Source organism: Onthophagus taurus, chromosome 1 (genome assembly GCF_036711975.1).
Source record: "Onthophagus taurus isolate NC chromosome 1, IU_Otau_3.0, whole genome shotgun sequence".
Lineage (NCBI taxonomy): Eukaryota > Metazoa > Arthropoda > Insecta > Coleoptera > Scarabaeidae > Onthophagus > Onthophagus taurus.
The window spans coordinates 19,235,210-19,254,359 of NC_091966.1; the positions used below are offsets into that span (position 1 = coordinate 19,235,210).

At 32.3% G+C, this 19,150-nt stretch overlaps 1 protein-coding gene across 2 annotated transcripts in view; it reads left to right on the plus strand.

The window, feature by feature from the left end:
* LOC111414277 (uncharacterized) overlaps positions 1–19,150 on the plus strand; it is a 347,116-nt gene that overhangs the window by 107,542 nt on the left and 220,424 nt on the right. The window lies entirely within an intron of this gene.

Below are 19,150 nucleotides of genomic sequence, written 5' to 3' on the forward strand. Positions count from 1 at the left end.
TCAAGATAATAAAACTAAAACCTACAACTGTTCGCGTATACCGTTTTCCACTCTTACGTAACTAATTATGAAGAAAGAAAGATAAAAAATAAAAATAATAACATTCGTTCGCTTCAACGTCAGAACACCGAGGCAGCATAAACGTTCTGTTGTGATCTTTGTAGTGTTAATAAGGCGTCGCGCAACTTTATTTAAAAAATGTCGGGCCTTTTATACTTGAGATTAGAAGGACAGGCATTATACTCTTTAGCAATATTGTATGTAAATGATCGCTCAAAAAGAACTGTTTTGTGAGCAGGTATGGTAATGGTGCTTTTATGTCTGAGGTTTAGCGTATGTATGTCCTAAAAGTGATTTTGTTATACAAGTAAGGTGGTGTTTTCGTGATAACTACTTTAGTCGCGAAGCACAGGAAATAGTATATAAAACGGTTTCTAATGTTCAACCACCCTGCATTACTTATAGTATGAGATATATTTTCATGCTTTCTCATCCCGTAAATGAAACGAAGACAACTATTCTGAACTTTTTGAATGCGATGCAAATCAAATTTCATTAAACATGGTCCATACATGGCCGCACAATGCACAATGTTGGATAAGACCAACGTATCACATAGGTATCTTTTAGTGGTGGAGTTAAGTACCCGACGGTGTCGGTAGAGACACCGAAGAGCTGCATATGCCTTCCAAATACAAGCAGTGACGTGAGTAGTGAAACCAAGATTAGAGTCAAACACCACTCCCAAATTTCTTGCCTCCTGAGACACGACCAGTCGCTCACTATTCAATGAAACATTGACATTATCAGCTGATAAATTGCCAAAGGTAACTATTGTTGATTTGGTTGCATTGAGTGTTAGCGCCAATTTGATGGAGTACTCCGGGAGTGTTAGAAGATCTGCGGCAGTGTGCTCTCTTCGAAAAGTCAAATACAGCTGAATATCATCAGCGTACATGTGTACTGACGAGTGTTTAACACATTTGGGCAGTTGAGAGGTGTACAGAGTAAATAATAGCGGAGCTAACGAAGATCCCTGAGGCACACCAGCCTCCACTGGTAAGGACTGCCGACTCAGATATACCAACATAATGCAAGAGGGATAACAGCATTCGGTGGTTGACTTTGTCAAAAGCCTTGCTATAACCCAGGAGCACAACCACTCCACCCTGACCATCATCCACTTCCACTTGATACGATGTTGGATTTAGTTCAAACAATTTCAGCTTGATCAAATTTCACAATAAAGTTTATAATTAATCGTTGTAGTTGGATTTTGATCAAATCTTTATAGGACTCTTCATATTGAGACAAATATTTATTAATATCTCTCTGAAGCCGGAGAGCTAGTTCCGCATTGGGTTCATTCTGCAGACAATGGATACATAATTTCCGCCCAAATTAAAGTCCTTCGCGGATCACTTTGACTGTGAAAACAACTGATTTGGACTCCTCTTCATCTGGATGATTTTCTCGGTGTGTTTCATTGACCACAGTGAAAGCTGTAATAAGTGACGGTTCCATTACTTTTGTCCTCTTATCAGAGATATCCGTTTATAAGAAAGGCTACTCAAATTAATGTACATACACATATGTATTATCATTCTCGAATAAGAAGGAATGCTTCTTTATAAAATGTGATTAGATTACATTCAACATTTTCTGTCTCTACCGAAAATTCCAAGTTCTTATCTTCTGTATCGACGTTTTGATCAACTGTTAAATATTCTTCTGCTTTTTTTACATTATCTACCACCAGTTTTTTACTACATTTATGCAAATCAGCTAGTCTCCCGAGTGGCAAATTATCTTCAACATCGTAGTCACTGTCAGTTGAACTTCCTTGATCCATCGGAAATTCAGCTTTGTTAAAACAATTTCTAATTGTCTCTATGACCACGCAGATTTAATAAAGTACAAGCTTCTTAATATTTCAATAGATTTTGTAAATTTAGAAACCGATTTTGCGAAATCCATTTTTGATAATAGGTGATTCACTATTAAATCGCGATAATAAAATTTAAAATTGCATTAGGAGGTAAAAAAATAATTTTTATACTTTCTAATTTTAAATCATGTGGATGTGAAGTGGCATTATCAAGATACAAAGTTATTTTTCTCTTTTTATACCCATCTTTTTGTCCAAATTACTTAACCACTCCATCATACTGTCTCGTGTCATTCATGGTTTTTTGTTTGATTTCCGGTAGCTAGTAAATATTTGGAAGCAATATTTAAAGGTACTCACTCCCAATTTTTCTAGAATTTCCTTTGCTTTTCTCTTTACAAATGGTCCTGATAGAGCAATATTTTCATTTCTAGTTTTCACAAACCATTCGAAACATAATTTGTTGAAAAAAATTTTCTTTATCTTTGACTATTTTTGCCGCTTGTAGTTTTCTAATTTCAAATTTTTTAGCAATATCATGGAACTGACCACTTTTTTTATCTAATAGACTCACTAAAACTAATAACGGAATCCCCGAACACATGTCGGTAAATATGTACTACAATTACTACGTTGTGTCATGCAAGGAAAAATAGTGTCAGTGTCCGTTTATTACAGTGTACGCTTATGGGAAAGAAATTTATACATGAAAATATAGGTTTGGGGTTGGTTTCAAGATTTTTGTCCGCTTATAAGAGATGTCCGCAAGGAGAGCTTTCACTGGTAAATCTTCGTGCAATTCGTCATCCGCCATTAATGCAACAATATCTTTCTCACTGAAATCATTGAAAGCTTCTCCTCCCATTGTATATGATATATTCATGCTCGAATAGTCACTTAGGATTGTCGTCTCCAACTACTATAGCTGGCAACATTTTTTTCTAGCACGCTTTTAAGGTTGATTGTTTCATTTCTGTATACGATAATCCAACATGTTTAACAAAATCTGAAATTGTGAAGTTTTTCCTTGCATTCATAATGAAATGTGATTCATTATTTTCTATTTGTTCTAAAATATAACTATAGGCTCGCTTGATGTAGAATGCCTTACATGTTGAAATTATCCCTTGATCCAAACGTTGCAATAAAAAAGTCAAAATCCATGGATAAAAATACAACGTTCACATTTTCATGGTATAAATCTTGAGGACGGCCAAGTGCATTATCAATTAACAGAATGGCTTTAAAAGGTAATCCCTTCTTACTTAAATACAGTGTCTTGCAATGATGACGTCGAGTACGATAATTAATTAACACAGTGTATTTTTCAACGTCTGGGACGAAAAAGTTATAAAACTATTCATTAAAAAGTGGTCCAGTAACCCAGCCTTTTTTATTAGCCATTCAATAAACAGGAATGTTGTTGATGTTTATTCCTTTAAAACTTTAAATGAACGTGGGCTTTGGTGCGTTTTGATTTATTAACAGCCAATGGTTTCATTATATAATCACCTGAAGCGTTGCTGCAGAAAAGCACAGTTATACGACTTTTTAGCCAATAACTGATCAATGAGCTATTGCCAAATAGGTTCTTTCTTGTATTTTTTTCTAAAATAACCCGATTTCATCAGCATTAAAGACCTAGTGTGTAGGAATTACTGCAAATAATTTCAATGAATTTTGCATAACATTGTTACGCCGCATCTGAATGCAGATTAAATTACATCAAAAACGCCGTAGTTTCTAACTACCGGTTAGTTAGAAAACACCAACTTTTAAGCAAACACGTATTAACACTTTAACCCATTTTGTTCTCTCATTTCCAAACCGTGTAATAGCGTATAGACAATATTTAGAGGAGTTTTTTTCAAAGGATAGAAAAGAAATCAATAGCTAATGTCATTGCAATGTCATGTTTTTTTATGCGTGTATGCAGAATAGAGGCCTTAGTAACCGATTATTTTCAAGGTTAAGGATTTAGCTAAGGGTTGTGTTCCAGATTTCAGGCGTAGCTTTACTCATCTCGTCTTTAATATTTCCAAGAAGGGCAATTAAACCTACAAGATGTGGCTTTTGTGTTGTCGTTTAATTTAATAAAAGGAATAACGGAGGGTTGTTAACAAGTCGAATGTTCCACATTTATTTATATTGGTGCCCACTTTCCTGCGTCTATATAATGGTTTATAAGAAAATAGATCAAGTATAGAAGTAGATAAAAGGCTATAATCAAATCTCTCGGGATTTATTAAAAAATTCACGATAAGTTCGTGACTAAGAATGTGAAAACGATGACTATAAATGCGATATTAGGAATTTCTAGTACCTACTATAATTTACCTAAATTATATTATATTATTATTCAAAGTAATATCTGCTACTTCTTCAGCAGTTTTTAGTATTCACAAGTAGATTATAAAAACTACATAAATACTTAGGTAAACCTAGTTAGTGAATTTTACTGGAAAATCGTGTTTTTCGGACAATTCGCTTTATTTCGAAAACCTTTCAAATTAATGAGTTGAAATATGATGTAACACTAGTCATAAAAATATTGTGAAACGAAAATTGCAAATGGAATTTCTAGTTATATGCACTAAAACGATAAATTGAAATGCGCAACAACTTCATTAAATTTGCCGCGTTAAATTCAATAAATAATATAATACCAAGAATCATTGCAAATAGGTCGACATTCAGAATCTTGCTGATACCATTACTATTTTCCAGTGAAAGTCTCAAATTACTATCTCTCCTATACATATGAGGCTTTACTATGTTAATTGGATAATTTTTTAATAATGTCTGATTATCCCTGTTGCTATTCTATATATGACGAGAAAGCATGAACAAAAATCGCCATTAAAAAACGTCAAGGTCTTCCGTTACATCACAATAAATTATTATTTCTCAGATAAAGTTTGTTCATCTTAATCTTTGCCACAGTATAAACATGCTTACTATGCAAAGGAGCAACGAACAGTTTGTTAGCTTCCTGACACATAGATTTTAAAATATACTTTACAACCAACCAACATTTTATCAAACAATTTTGAAAGCATCTGACAAAATTATGCATTTTGCGCAAATTACTTTATTCATTCTGTCATCGTGATTTTTAAATCTCATGAAGAACAGCAAATGCTTAGCTGTAATTTTACATAAAGGCATTTATTTTGTATCGTTACAGCGTTCCCATTTTGCAAATTACTTATATTTAAAAGTATTTAATTATACTTAAGTCTAAGTTTTTATAAGTGCAATAGTTTGCTAGAACAAATTATTATATTTTTTTTTCTTTTGTATTTTAATATTGGTCTAATAATCGTTTTATATATTCTCATCTTTTTTTATCGCTGTAAGTTTTGCGAAATTTGGACTAAATATGAGAAACTGTTTGGCTTTTCCTCCATGATGGCGTTAAGTGTTTGTGAAGACCTAAGTACCCTTGTTTGTTTCTTTCCCGGAAAAAAGTCGGAATGTTAGGTTTAATTTTCGACGGTCTAGAGTAATCTATGTTATATTCCCAGGCTTCGCTAATGGTCTGCTTTGTTGTGAAAAAGATGGTATTCACCAACAACACTATCTGATACATAAATAGCACCTACTACAAAAATAGCAGGTGCTAATTTTGTTGCTCTTGTTAGCCCTGACGCCATTTCCCACTAGGGTTGGTTTCCACAGTTGTTCGAAAGGTTGCTCGGGTTTCCAGTGTGCACCAACTGGGTGAAGAGAGTCGGAATTATGTAAGAGAGACTAAGGACAGGCTAACGGAGTGCAGAGTTCCCAATTACTTCACTACCCCATTAAGACTCCTACTTTCGTCCAGTCTGTATTAACTAGACCTCCTTCCTCTGTGTACATATTCCCTCTTATTAATGCAGTTTATGTTCAATCGTTTTCTTTTATTAGTCTTTACTCACTCTTCATTTTCTCCTAACTCCTTTCTTGCCTTGACAGTCGTATCGTTTCACTATAACTTCTTTCAGACCAATCTATTCATTGCCTTTCCAGTTTTTATTCAATCTCTTTCTTCTACGACAAGCCTCTCTAGTTTTCCTCTTCTTTGGCTAGTTTCTTTCTTGCTTTGATGAATTCGTTTCCGTCTCATCTTTTTCTGCCTAATTCTATACTTAGAATGGAATCCAGATCTTGTTATCTCATACCATCAAGAACTTAGGTATCTAATTTTATCTTAGCTTCTGTTTTAACTTGGCGTTCCTAAACGTTGTGGTAAATTCATCAATTCAATTTCTCAAATTAATTCAAGTTAATTTTTGTGCTGGAAATTTTTTTGTATTCTTAGAAAATGAGGATTAAGATGGTGTAGCACTTTCCATAAACTTTTTACTCATAAATTTTTATAACATTTTGTGATTATGCTAGTTCTGGTAGAACTAGTTATTCACCTCAAAGTTTACAAAGTTATCTCCTACAGATAAAGGACATTGTTGAGAGTCCGTAGTCGTTAAGTTGAGTACCTGAAGTTCCTAGTCTTGCAGGGCAACTTCACGAACGTGGAATGCATTAAATTTTTCCTGAAACTCCCAAAATCGGTTTATAGAGAAAAAATGGGAAAAGTGTCATTTTAATGGCATAATAGATTTTAGTTCATTAAATCAACCTTATTTGGAATATGCTGAAAATAATTCAATTTAGGAATTAGATTTAATTTGGAGTTAAAAGATAATACTGAAGATTTTAGTTAGTAACAATATTCTCGTACGAAAAGTTACATGCACAATGAAATACACTATAAACATAAATAAACTTAAAGTGATCTATATTACTTAAAAGCTCTGTTATTTTTAAAGAACACGAAACGACGTAATTTATCTACAAATGTACTGCAACAAAACAAGATTTAGCAAAGTAACCCACGCGGTCGTTTGTTTTGACAATAACTCACGCTAATTGTTAGTCTGCGAGAGAACTTCCTCCGAAAGCGTCCTTAAAAGCCGCTAGATTGGACGGTTTATTAGGCCAGCGCCTCATAAATAGCGAACATCCTTATTACTTTTCATTTCAGCCGTTTCGCTGCCGTCTGACCGATAAACCACGACGACGGCTGCTGGTGTGGACCGAAACGCAATCCTATTTTTAGATACTTGTCCCCGACGCGTTGGCTCTTAGGATTTACTAGAAAAGAAAATAGAAATGAACATGAACGTGATTATAAACGTCTATGTGTCATTAGTGGGCATATTGCTGGCTCAATTGTGATCTTTTAGCAAACAATTGAAGTAGTAAATCTAGTTAGAGAGAAGTTTATTTTTTAATGAAGGCGAATCAAGTAATAAAACGAAAGAAAGTGGTTATTTATTATAAACAAATTCAGTGCATGTTTGAACCGTATCAAATTTTGATGCAATATTTACCGAGAAGTGTTAAATCATATAAACCATCTTAATAGAATACACAAACATGGCAGTAATGCAACGCCATAAATAATTCATGGACATGGCGAAAATGTGGCAGAAGGAAGGTCATTTTGCGTTGTCGGGATAAACGAGTGGCAATCGAGAATATATTATCTTTAGTATTTTAGTATTTTGAATGGTTCCAATTGTACTGGTTAGAAAAAAAGATATCCAACTAATATCGGAATAAAAATGTGGGTTTTAATGTAATTCTGTTTGTATAACATTCGAGATAATACCTTTGTAGTACTTGCATTGAAACTCATTTGCAATAAAGGAGAAGGGATTAAATACCTTGACCCGCTTTATAACTTTATACAACGTAACATAATCCATAAGCAATTGATTAAAGATCAAACAGTTTTCAAACTTTAATCATTTCCCATTCTATAAAATTTATTGTTTTATTTTACCATCCCCATTATATCTGATCTTTTATTAATTTCTAATCCAGCGTATTATTAATTTCCGAGTAATTCAGGAGTATTTTAATTTACAAAGTTCCACGAGTTCGCAAGGCCCGCTAGGGTTACTTTGTAAGTTATTAATGATTTATTGGCGGTTCCCAAGTTTACCTTCTCCCTAAGTAAAGGGACGAATCGATGGTGGTGTTAGAACAGTTTTACGCACATTAAATATTCACCTAAGCGTAAGCGTAACCATTTCGATAATTACGCGATGAAAACTTAATTATTTAAATCGTAATTTGATTACTTATCAACCACACATCCTGCTTTGAATGTTATGATACAAAAAATTATATGTTACAAAAATCGCAACATTTTTTTCTTATTGATATTATAAGAAACAACAATAACAAATATGTACATAACTGTGTGAGTAATGAAATGTATTATGTATTATAGAGTTGAGTAATTTTGATTCAAACATTCCGCGCATGATTGATCGCAACTACATTGTGTGTACCACTATGTTCATTCCACTCCAAATATTCACACCTATTAATTCATGTTTGATTAAAAGTGGATTTCAAATATGATATGACTGATATTGAAATTATGAAAACATTTAGAATTTAATTATACCCGTTTTTTAGCGATTTCTAATTATACGATTTATTTTTTAATGGTTTAATTATAGCTTGTAAATTAACCTTAATAACTTTTCAATTTTTTGTCAATTTATTAATATGTTAAACGAAAACTACAAGAAACGGAATTCCTTTGAAGTTAAAACTTTTTGGGGAATACGTTGTATCTGCGATGTGTACGTTAAATACTTGGTTAAGTATTGATCAAATAAAGGGATTTCCAAAGACAGAGAAAAGTTGATCATAAAAGATTAAATTATGTCAAAGCATTATATCATATCTCCCAAAAAAGAATGAACTGTGTACATGCAGCAACCGCTGAGAAGGTTTTGTATTTTTTGTAAAAGTGTTAAGCGGCCCTTACACGATCAATGATATTGACAATACCTTAGCATATTGACAATAATATTGACCGTGTAGGGTTGGCGCCAATATTTTCATCAATACTCAGTGTAATATATGTGTCAATACTGATATTGTCAATACTATTGATCGTGTAAGGGCCGCTTTATAATCGTGGTAGATGAACCCTTCAATACGAGTTCAATTAGTATACGTAATACTTGATATTTGATGTATTCAAATTTGAATTAACTAAAATTGTCAGGAGTTTGGCGTTTTTTGAAGAGTACTGAGAGTTTGAAGAGCGAATAAGTGTTGTAATGATGAAAGGCTACGGTAATAGAAGAAAATATTATTGTAAAGTGAAAAACTTACTCAACGATACAAATCCAAATTGTGCTCCTATCGACAAGGCAATGTGCAAAAATCTGTAAAGCGGTTTGAGGAAATTGGAGATTCATTCCATGGTTTCCCCAGTTTGCTGATGCTTTGCATACATCGATGCTGCCAAGCCAAAACGGCACAAACGCCAAAATAGTCACTTTTTACTTAGCTACACTATTGAACAGGATTTTTAAATCTGTATCCAACAGTGAAAACGACTTATTAGTGCTTGAATTTTATTTATGTTTATAATATCGATTTAATGTTTGCGCAAATGCCAATTTCGTTACGACGTGATGAAAGTTTTTGTGTTTCCTGAAAAATAAAATAAATGTCGTTTCAGCTTGGTAGCGTTGACATTGCTAAGAATTATTGTCACTGCCTCGTGCCCACTTTCACTGTACCACACAACACCAACTCAAACGGTTTGGTTCGTTGAAGTCTGTGTACTATCTGGCTGTTGTCCAAGAGTTTTATGGCTTCTCATTGATGGGCAAGTCTTTGATCGTACTTCTGAATTTGTTATTATTATATTTCTTGTGTACAAAGGTGCATTCACAATGTCCCTTAATATCTCGTTCTGGTACTTTTGTTTAATATTGACATTATTTTTCCACTCAAACTGGTTTAAAGACTTGTTCATAAATCAGCCTATGATTATCAACTCTCAACAGATCCGCGTACTATTTAGACATTATAACATTTAGTTTAGTTTCTAACCAGATTTTATTAGATGATATTCCTACATCCAGATAAACTATTGCATGGAATCTCTTTCCTTCTAAATGCTGTTTCAATAGCGTTGGTGATTCTATGCACTTGATCTAGTGTATACTAAAGCCAAATTGATGGAATGGGATACATTTTTTGCTTCTAGTGTTGGGGTTAAACGTTTGAGAAATAGATTTTAAAAGTTTAACAATACGCGGTAGTAATGAGATTGGTTATAGGAGATAGTCTCGTTTGGAGGTTTCCTGATTTGAGTATCATAATTACCTCTGCGACCATAGCCTTTTCTGCTGTTGATCCTTTTTGTTTCTCTTATAACTTGTTTTGGGTTAACTAGATCAAATTCTTCTATTTTTTTTCTTTGTTGTTTCTAATCCAACTCGATAATGATTGCCTATGGCTTTCTCATAAACTCTGTGCACTTGTCTAAACAGCTTGTTGGATGTCAACCATTAGTTTCTTAGCTTTCTTATCAAGTTGCCTTCATTTAAAAAATAAGTCTTCTTAGCTTTTTTAGCAACGAGGAAAGCTGATTTACTTAAATTATTTTAGACACTCTTACTACTAAATCTGACATTTTGAGTATATTAAAGGAAATACAATTTGCTGCAGTCGGTAGGCGGTGGTATAAATGCTAAAACCCTTTTTTTGTGTTATCGTAACATTTACTCCTTGTATCATACAATTCAATTTTTTTATGGAACAATCGAAATTCCCTGATGTTTGAAAGTATGCCTTGTTAACTCTATTGTTCTAAAACCTCAAGTAGATGAGTGTAATATTTCAATAGCACAAAATCTCATTCAATCTTATTTTACATTTTGCAATTTACTAATTTAATTTCGTAAATTTTCAGAAATATAGAACTTTATAAAAAAAGGTACAATCTTTTGCTACCATTTAGTAGATATAATTTTTGATTTAATAAGTGATTTTATAGACGTAAGTAGGTACAGTTAGCCGTTTTAGTTTACACCATGTTTCTTGTTTGAACGATTATCGTATATAACAACGGTCTTGTACGGTGTTTTTGCACCGAATAACGTGTATAAAAATTTGATTTACCGGTAAACATTGTGAGGTTTATTTAGAAATTTACCGTTAAATCGGTAATATAGGTATTAAGAGCCCTAGTTGTAACAGATATTTGCAGAACTAATTTGTTAATTTTTACCACCTTCTAAATTGTTCGTAAGAAAAATCTTTGCGTAATTTCGGAACTGTTTACATAAATTTTTACGATTCTTAGTAATTTAAAAAATCAGTTTTATGTTGCTCAGTTCTGTGTAAGTTTTTACAAAATTTGAAGATATTTGTATAAAATATAGTTATTCTAGGAATACCTTGTAACCAATATCGATAAACAATATTTTAATCGATCGATAAAGTAATAATAAGATAAAGTATCTTCGTAAAAAAGTAAAATACAAAAAGATTAATTTTATACAGGTGATTCTTAACCTACACGCATAAATTTTGAGATAGAGAATAATTTAGATTTTTATTTTTGGGGTCACTTAAAAAGCATAATCTACGCCACGGAAGTTAATACTGAGCATATCTTGCTAAATCCACCCTGGTTTAGGCCACGGCAGTGAGAGATCATATATTCGGGGAGTCCAATTGTATATAGAAAATATGGGGAACAACTGCGAACACTTGCCGAGATGTTATTTTAAAATGTTCTATGTATGCTTGATTTTAAAGTAAATATGACGGATATCTAGAAAACAGAAAAACTTCTGCTACAACTTTTTCGTCATGAGGAATAAATCCCCAAGTTTATGCGTGCAGATTGAGAATCATCCTGTATATAAAAGATAGCCCTGTATTGTTAACTGCTTAAAAATAGTAGTTTTTTAAGTAGCTATAAAAACTTTTGCTTAAAATTAGTCAATTTTAGTTTTTATACACAATTCTTGATTTGTGCACGCAATTGTCTATACTTTTGTGGTGACTCACAGCCTTTATGACTCATGCTATTGTAAAAGGGATAGTTGGCTTGCATTAAAAGTTTTGCAAATGTTTCGCTAATTCTGTGGCTCATTGTGAATTATATAATACACATGTTTGTAAATTTCAATTTATAATGAATAGTTCCTTTTGGTAGGTACTGAAGTGCGGACGAATACTGGACTAAAGATGAATGACATTCTATGGCGTATACGTATACAATCAGCAATGCCACAAATGTCTACATTTATTTGCAGCTTCCTTTCAAATGTGCTGTGAATTGCATTTGTTTTCAACTGGGTATGACCTACTTCTAATTACTTTAGTTCCATAATTATATTTTGCACCATAGCTTACTCGAGAAGACCGTTTGATAATTTGATATTAAGATTCTGATTCGTACAGTCGGCGCTCCACACTATAATTTGGAAAGGTTTGTGCTTTTGAAGTTCACTAAGAGGGAGGGTCAGCATAATTGAAACTAAAACGTACCTTTCTAAACCTCCATTAGTTTCAAACCATTCAAAACGAGAGACATCTTTTTGATTTAAATTGTAGGATGTGAGGTTATGAACTTTAAGTTTTCTTTTAAAACATACAGTTGTTGTCGCTAATCGGAGACCCAACAACTCTACTTAGAGATCAACTGCGTACACACTCAGTGTGACCTTGAAGAACGTTCAATCAATTTTTTGTTCTCATTTTTTCTCCCAGCGCTTTGTTTTTCCTTGCAATGTGCTGTTCAAAAAGGTAACTACTAAATATCCATTTTTGTGGATCATACATGAATGACCCACAAAAAAAATGAATCAGTTTTATTACCTTGATATTTTCCAAAAAGCACGACCTTTTGTTATTTTGTTTAGAATAGTCAAGAAAAACCGAATACAGCCAACTGTTCCATGCAGGCTCTAAATACAGTTTTCCATTTGAAAATCGACAGTAGTGCGATTCCATCTTCGGAAACATCTTTAAAAATTTCCTTATAATTGTCTAACACTAACTTTCTAGACAATGATTACCAAATGTCTATTGTTTTACATACTTGCCGTCGAATTTTTGCATTGCCATTCGTGATCTCTAAATAATATTTAAATCCGATTTGTTTGCCAGATTCATTAGGTAGAATTACGCCTGTGTTTTGGAGGTTGATGCAGCATCAAACATACATCTTTTTGGCTTTCCACGAATGTATGCTACAAAACTAATTATCTTAACTTTTTATCCTACCCGTGTAATCTTCAGTTTGCATTTTTCAACATATTCCAGTTTGAAGAATCAGTTTGTCCCTTGCTTTTCTTCTTGTTTTTTAAACCGTCACAGGGAGCAGTTTAGCTTGATCATCTGAATTACACGTTTCAAGTTCTGCAGATATGTATATACTTAGAACCAGAGTATTATTCTACGAACCGATCTCTTTCTTGTTTGCAATGGTCTTCTCCATGTTCATCATAAAATATAAATATATTAATGAAACAAAATCTGTTTATATTGAGTTTAATTTATTGAAATAAGTACTTATTCATGCACTACGTCAAAGATTAAAGAGTGAAAATGATGAATCTCGATATTAAGATGTAAATAACAATCACTACATATTAAAATTTCAACAAGTTTAAAAATTTAACATTATTAAAATCGACACATCATGAACTCAGGCGTAAAAGATTTTCGTAGCACTTATTTCAATAAGTGAAATTCATTATAAAGAGACTTTTTTCATTTATATACTCTTTCTAGTTATTCTTCAATTATTTTGACTATGAAATTGTTATTAAGCCGTTACGTTCTTCTACCTTATTTGCTATATCTTCATTAATGATTTTTTGTCGTTCTGAAAATTCTTCCTACAACTTATCCAGAAGTTGAATTGATTGCTCGAAATTCCATTGTGTATCATGCGATTTAGTGTTGCTATTTTCTAACATTGGACTACTTTTTCTTCTAGTTTTTGTACTATAAGTTTTCGGTAATTTACAGTTTACTAGGATAAAGTGATAAAATTGTGGTTAGAAATATCAAATTCTAGTATAAGCAAGTATTTCTAAGTAAAACGCAATGTAAGGTAACATACGACTAATTGCTGTAGCCAAGTATCTGCTATTTTCATATATGACGTATCGTCTTGACACGTCTACGTGTCTTTGTATTTTTCAACCCAGAATTTTTCGACATACGACCTATTGCATTATCAACGACGATTTTTTTTTTCATTTCTTTAATTGTTTTATGTGGACAGAGCAGCGTAGTTTAGTTCATGATATGAGCAATCAGCTAGTGATGATGTAATAAATTTATGATCTTTTAAGATATCTATAGGCTGATTATTTGAAGGAGTAAATGCCAAAGGATAATTATTCCGGATGTTTCAACTAAATCGAAATAGGCCTTCCAGTTAAAACGCAGTGCTACATAAGTTGATAACTATAACTGTTTCGTTGTCTTTTAACAAATTTATAACTTTTATGCTTTCATGATTATCAAAGATTCGCAACAGTTTATTATTTGGATCAACAATTGATATATCTTATAAAAATATAAGAACACAAAATAAAATGTTAATTCTGTTATACTAGGATTCTATCGAACCAAGGCAGCTTTTGAGAACTTTTGAGCGTAATCTTCTTATAATAAATTCCTGGGAATAACATTGTATTCCTTGTGTTCTTTATTGATTACGTTCCGTAAAGGAATCCAAAAATATATTCAAATCCAATCCCAAATTGAATTGTTTTGCTGCTTTTTACAAAATCCATTAAACTTACTTTTCTAGATATACTTTTATAGTTCTCCTTCCCAAAACCGTATTTCGAAGAGATAAAGATTTTGACGAGTAACGGTATAATGCATGTTAGTCACTATGGCGATTTATCGATCTAAATAAAAAATCGGTAGAATGAAATATCCAAACAAACAAGTTAAATAGAAGTCTTGTCAATTAACCACCACATTCAAATTAAGGGGACCGAGAATTTAAGCGCCCAATTTAAAATTATACTAATGATTATACTAGGATTATACTAATGTACAAGGGGCTTCAAAGTACAAACTCCCTTATTATGTAACTTGACGACATCATTTACCCGGAGTTGTGGCCCGCTTAGGTTATCTAATATACCGACATCATCGTTATCTGCGAAAACTTCATCAGTAAGAATATTTTGCATCCTTGTCGTAGATGTGCCATACCTACCTCACGTTGGTACGTTTTATATGTAAATTTATTACTTTCATATGTATTAAGCATTAATATCGTTATGCTGATACTGACATAAAACGAGTTATTGTACAATTTACTTGCTCGAGACGAAAATCATAGCTTGGTTTATAACACACAAATTATTTCGTTGTCTACATTGCGTCTCGTTCTTTCTACACCTTGTTGGTTCCAATATCTTATTATGAGATATAGTAAACAATTTTTCATTACTATATTAATATGTTAAGGTCAACTATTTTATATCAAAAGTTTTCTAAAAATCGCTGTATATATAGCGATTAACAGAACAGGAGTTAACAATCTTAATCGCACATCATACAATTCATATTCATTAAAGATTCATCAAACAAATATCAAATAAAGGTGAGCTTAGTGTCTCATTTTTCATTCCGCATCGAACTTTGTATTACGATGTTTATGTATACGATATTTATAAAATATAAATATCGTTACAAATAGTCATAAAAAGAATGAAGATTACTTATAAACTTAGAGATTTTTTTTTAATGGATATCCAAGAAGTCTAAATTTATTTTAGATTATTGTTACCAGATCTCAATTCTCTTCTTGTACAGTACACTGTGTTAATTAATTATCGTAACCCACGTGACCTGTGTAATATTGGCTGCATATCTCAATATGTAGTGGTATAGTTTCCGATATTTCTGGTGGTTTTTATGACTGCATACAGGTAGTTTACGAACCCTAAACTCTGGCGTTCAGAAAATTGTTCAGGTCCACATTAACGGAAATTACAAAAGCATAATATTTAAAAACTTAAATATCATTACTTTGTATGAAAATACAATAATTTATTTAAATTTTTCTAAAAAGTATATTTGCTTAAATAATTTATGTTTATAATTATATAATTTATTATCTTTTCGCACTAATTCTAAGATAACTATAAAAAATATATGTTTTAATTTTTATATTATTAATTAATACTTACTTTTTTCTGTAATAGCATTTAAGTATAACTAAATTTATATTCTTTTCTACATTTCTGTTTTATTTTGTTGAATTTAAAATAAAATAAAAAAAGAAGTGCGTCTCTGGACCTAGTTCGCTAAGAGAACCTGTCATAAATTACCTCTAGGTACTTTTTCGGGGTGATAATTACTGCCACTACTGTTTCTGAGGGTCATAAATACCACCAGAATTATCGAAAACATAGCTTGGATAATTTTAAATTAGTAACCAGATGTTGACAGCTGATCGTGCGTTATTGTCGTGATTGTCGAACGCTTGGTGAGTTTCCGTATTTTCTTTGGTCTTTAACCGTTTTTTGCTGCCTTATGCTTATATTGGTTGCATACTTTGTCGGGTACGATAATTAATTAACACACTGTATTCTGGTTTAGATTGAGATACAGAAAGGGTTGGATGCAAGCATATTTCTCGTAAATCTCTTCCTCATTTGCAAAGTGTTCTGCATTTTGTTAATTTTGAGTTGTGCTTTTATATATTATGGTATATTATGGAGGTATGAGAATTTCCAGTTGGCAAAGTCTAGGAAAAGTGGTAAGGTAGTTATATATTCCTTCACCATGTTTATCGGGTCGTAACCTATCTTGCACGAAAATAACACTACTTTGCCTCAAGTTTTCACTGCATGGATGTTGTTGACTCTCTCAGCGTTGCTACGTTACGGAGGCTTGCTGTCGGGGTTGAAGTTAGTTTTAAGCAAACAAAGAGTTAGTTTTAATTAATTTACTTGTACACATAAAAAGGTCTTCCTCGATTCGTAGTTATTGGCCTCTACGCTAACAGCTGCCTTATAATTGTAGAAAATTACATCAATGTGTTCTTTCCAATTGTGTTTATAATAGTTTATTATTATTTACTGCGACCACGCGTTGGTATGAAGTATTGCAGAAAAGAAATAATCGGTAATACCATTTTGTTTATGTAATGATTTCGAGTGCATATTATAATAATTGATTTTTATCATACATTTTAATTGAGTTATTGTAATCGTCGTCTTATTAGTACCTTTCCACTTACTTACCTCTAACCCTAATTCTAAACGAGATTAGTTACCGAGTATAGTAGTTAGTCCCAGAGTAAAATTAGTGCTGTTTTACCTTACCCTATCCCTTGATCTGATATAACGATTTAACAGCAGCATAAGAGTATTTGTTAAAATGGTTATCGAAATACGGCTCATATGACAAGGATAAAAAGGCGATGAGAACTTCTGAAGAAACCTTTCTTTATGAAACTCTTTTAAAAAAAGCATATCTCAAACCTTATGTTATGGTAAAAATTATCGACTTTCAAAACACCAAATATAATTCCTTCATTCTCGCAAATCCCTAACTTTATAAGTTAACTTGATAATAATAGAATATGATTATTGTATGTCAAGAACGAATTAAGATATCTACACCAACTAAAAACAATTTTAAAGCAAATTTAATTAATATGAAATGAGTCGAAATTTAATTCTTTATTTCTGCAAATTTCTATGCTATAGATTTTGAAACATCTCTGCATACCCATTTATGGCAAGTTAACACTTTGCTGACCGGCAATTTTACACAGAAACTATGTTATGTCACCGACTATTTTTTTGTAAAATTGAATATGAAAGTAAAACGTTTTAAATAAACTCCAATAAATTTTATTTATACTGAATGAAATAGAATTAAACTTTGGACATATTATTTATACAGTGTCCGCCAGAAAGTTAACAACACCCGTTTTTCTCTGTTCCATTACATTTATGTGTCTAAAATTTAGTTTATATGGGAGGTTCATATCAATCTTACGATCTAAAGTAGTTTCAAGATGGTGGTCACTTCCGCTCCCCCGGAAGTAGACCTCAACTTCGTTATTTTAAATGGAATGCTATAGTTTTTATTGCACCTTTTAATTATATGCGAAAAAATATGTTGACTTTGATAAAAGATACTGGTAGGTACCTAGCATTTTTCGTTTTCGAGATATTTTGGTTTTAAGTTTTTTTTACATATTTCACCATGCTATTTAAAGACCCATATCTCAGCCAATATTCATTCAAGACAGCTTCAACTTGGCACGATTATTCTTCAGATGATATCAAATAGATTGTCATTTGTTGTATTAGAGTATCTTATACAGGGTGTCATCTTTTACGTCACTGATTATTTGTTCTAAAATGTGGTCGCTTGGTTTTCCTGAAAGCCTGGAAGTGCCTTTTAGAAGTGTGAGGAGAAATGCGCCAGGTGATGTGAAATCCATTGCTAGCTACTTCTAGTAGAAATTTTTTGTATGTTAGTTTGTTTTGTACTTTTTAGAGTAAATTTTGAATGCATTAAACAAAATACAATTGAAAAAGAATACTACTTTATACTTTTTCGATAGATACTGCTGTTCGCAAATACAGATCTGCACGGTCGACTCCTTTCATGTGTTTATTATATTGTATTATGCACGAAGGTTTCACTTTATCATTTGTATAATTTTTATTCCGCTTTTCTTACACTCCGCTTTTTTTACCTTTTATCTTTTCATATGGGAAGAAGAATGTAAGAATGTTCCGTAAAAAAGTCATTTGCCGTCTATCAAAATTCTTAGACTTTTCTATTAGTATTTATGGCAAGCCACGGTTCTCTCGTATGGTACTACATACAAGTATTTTCTTTTCTAATAATACACCTGCTGTAAAAACGTTGTTGTAGTAATTATCTTGATATACATGATGCCAATAACCAAAATACGGTTACAATACTGATAATAGTTTCTTGTAGCTTTTGTCCTCCACCCGAATAAATCTGAAAGTTGCAAATTTACCCAGACTCACTTTCACAAACCATTCTCAGTAAAATACCGTATCTTGTACTCTTTGCCGGGTTATATGTTTTGAAGTTGAGACGTCCTCTCCATGGTATCATTGCTTCATCAAGTGATAATTGTTGTTTCCGTACATACATAGATTGAATTTTTGGAATAAAGTAATACAATTTTACAAAGTACTCTACTAGGTGCATTTTGTACATTATCACTGAAATGGAAAAATGTAAAGATTTGCTGGTGGTTCAACCAAAGAGTCCTTTGACCAGTAATCTCCAACAAGCTTTTTAGTTTGTCCCATCAATATCAACAACCCAAGAAGCTTCTTCATATCATTCCAATCTTCAAAATCACTTTCACTATCGGATTCTATAACATTCCTTTTTTGC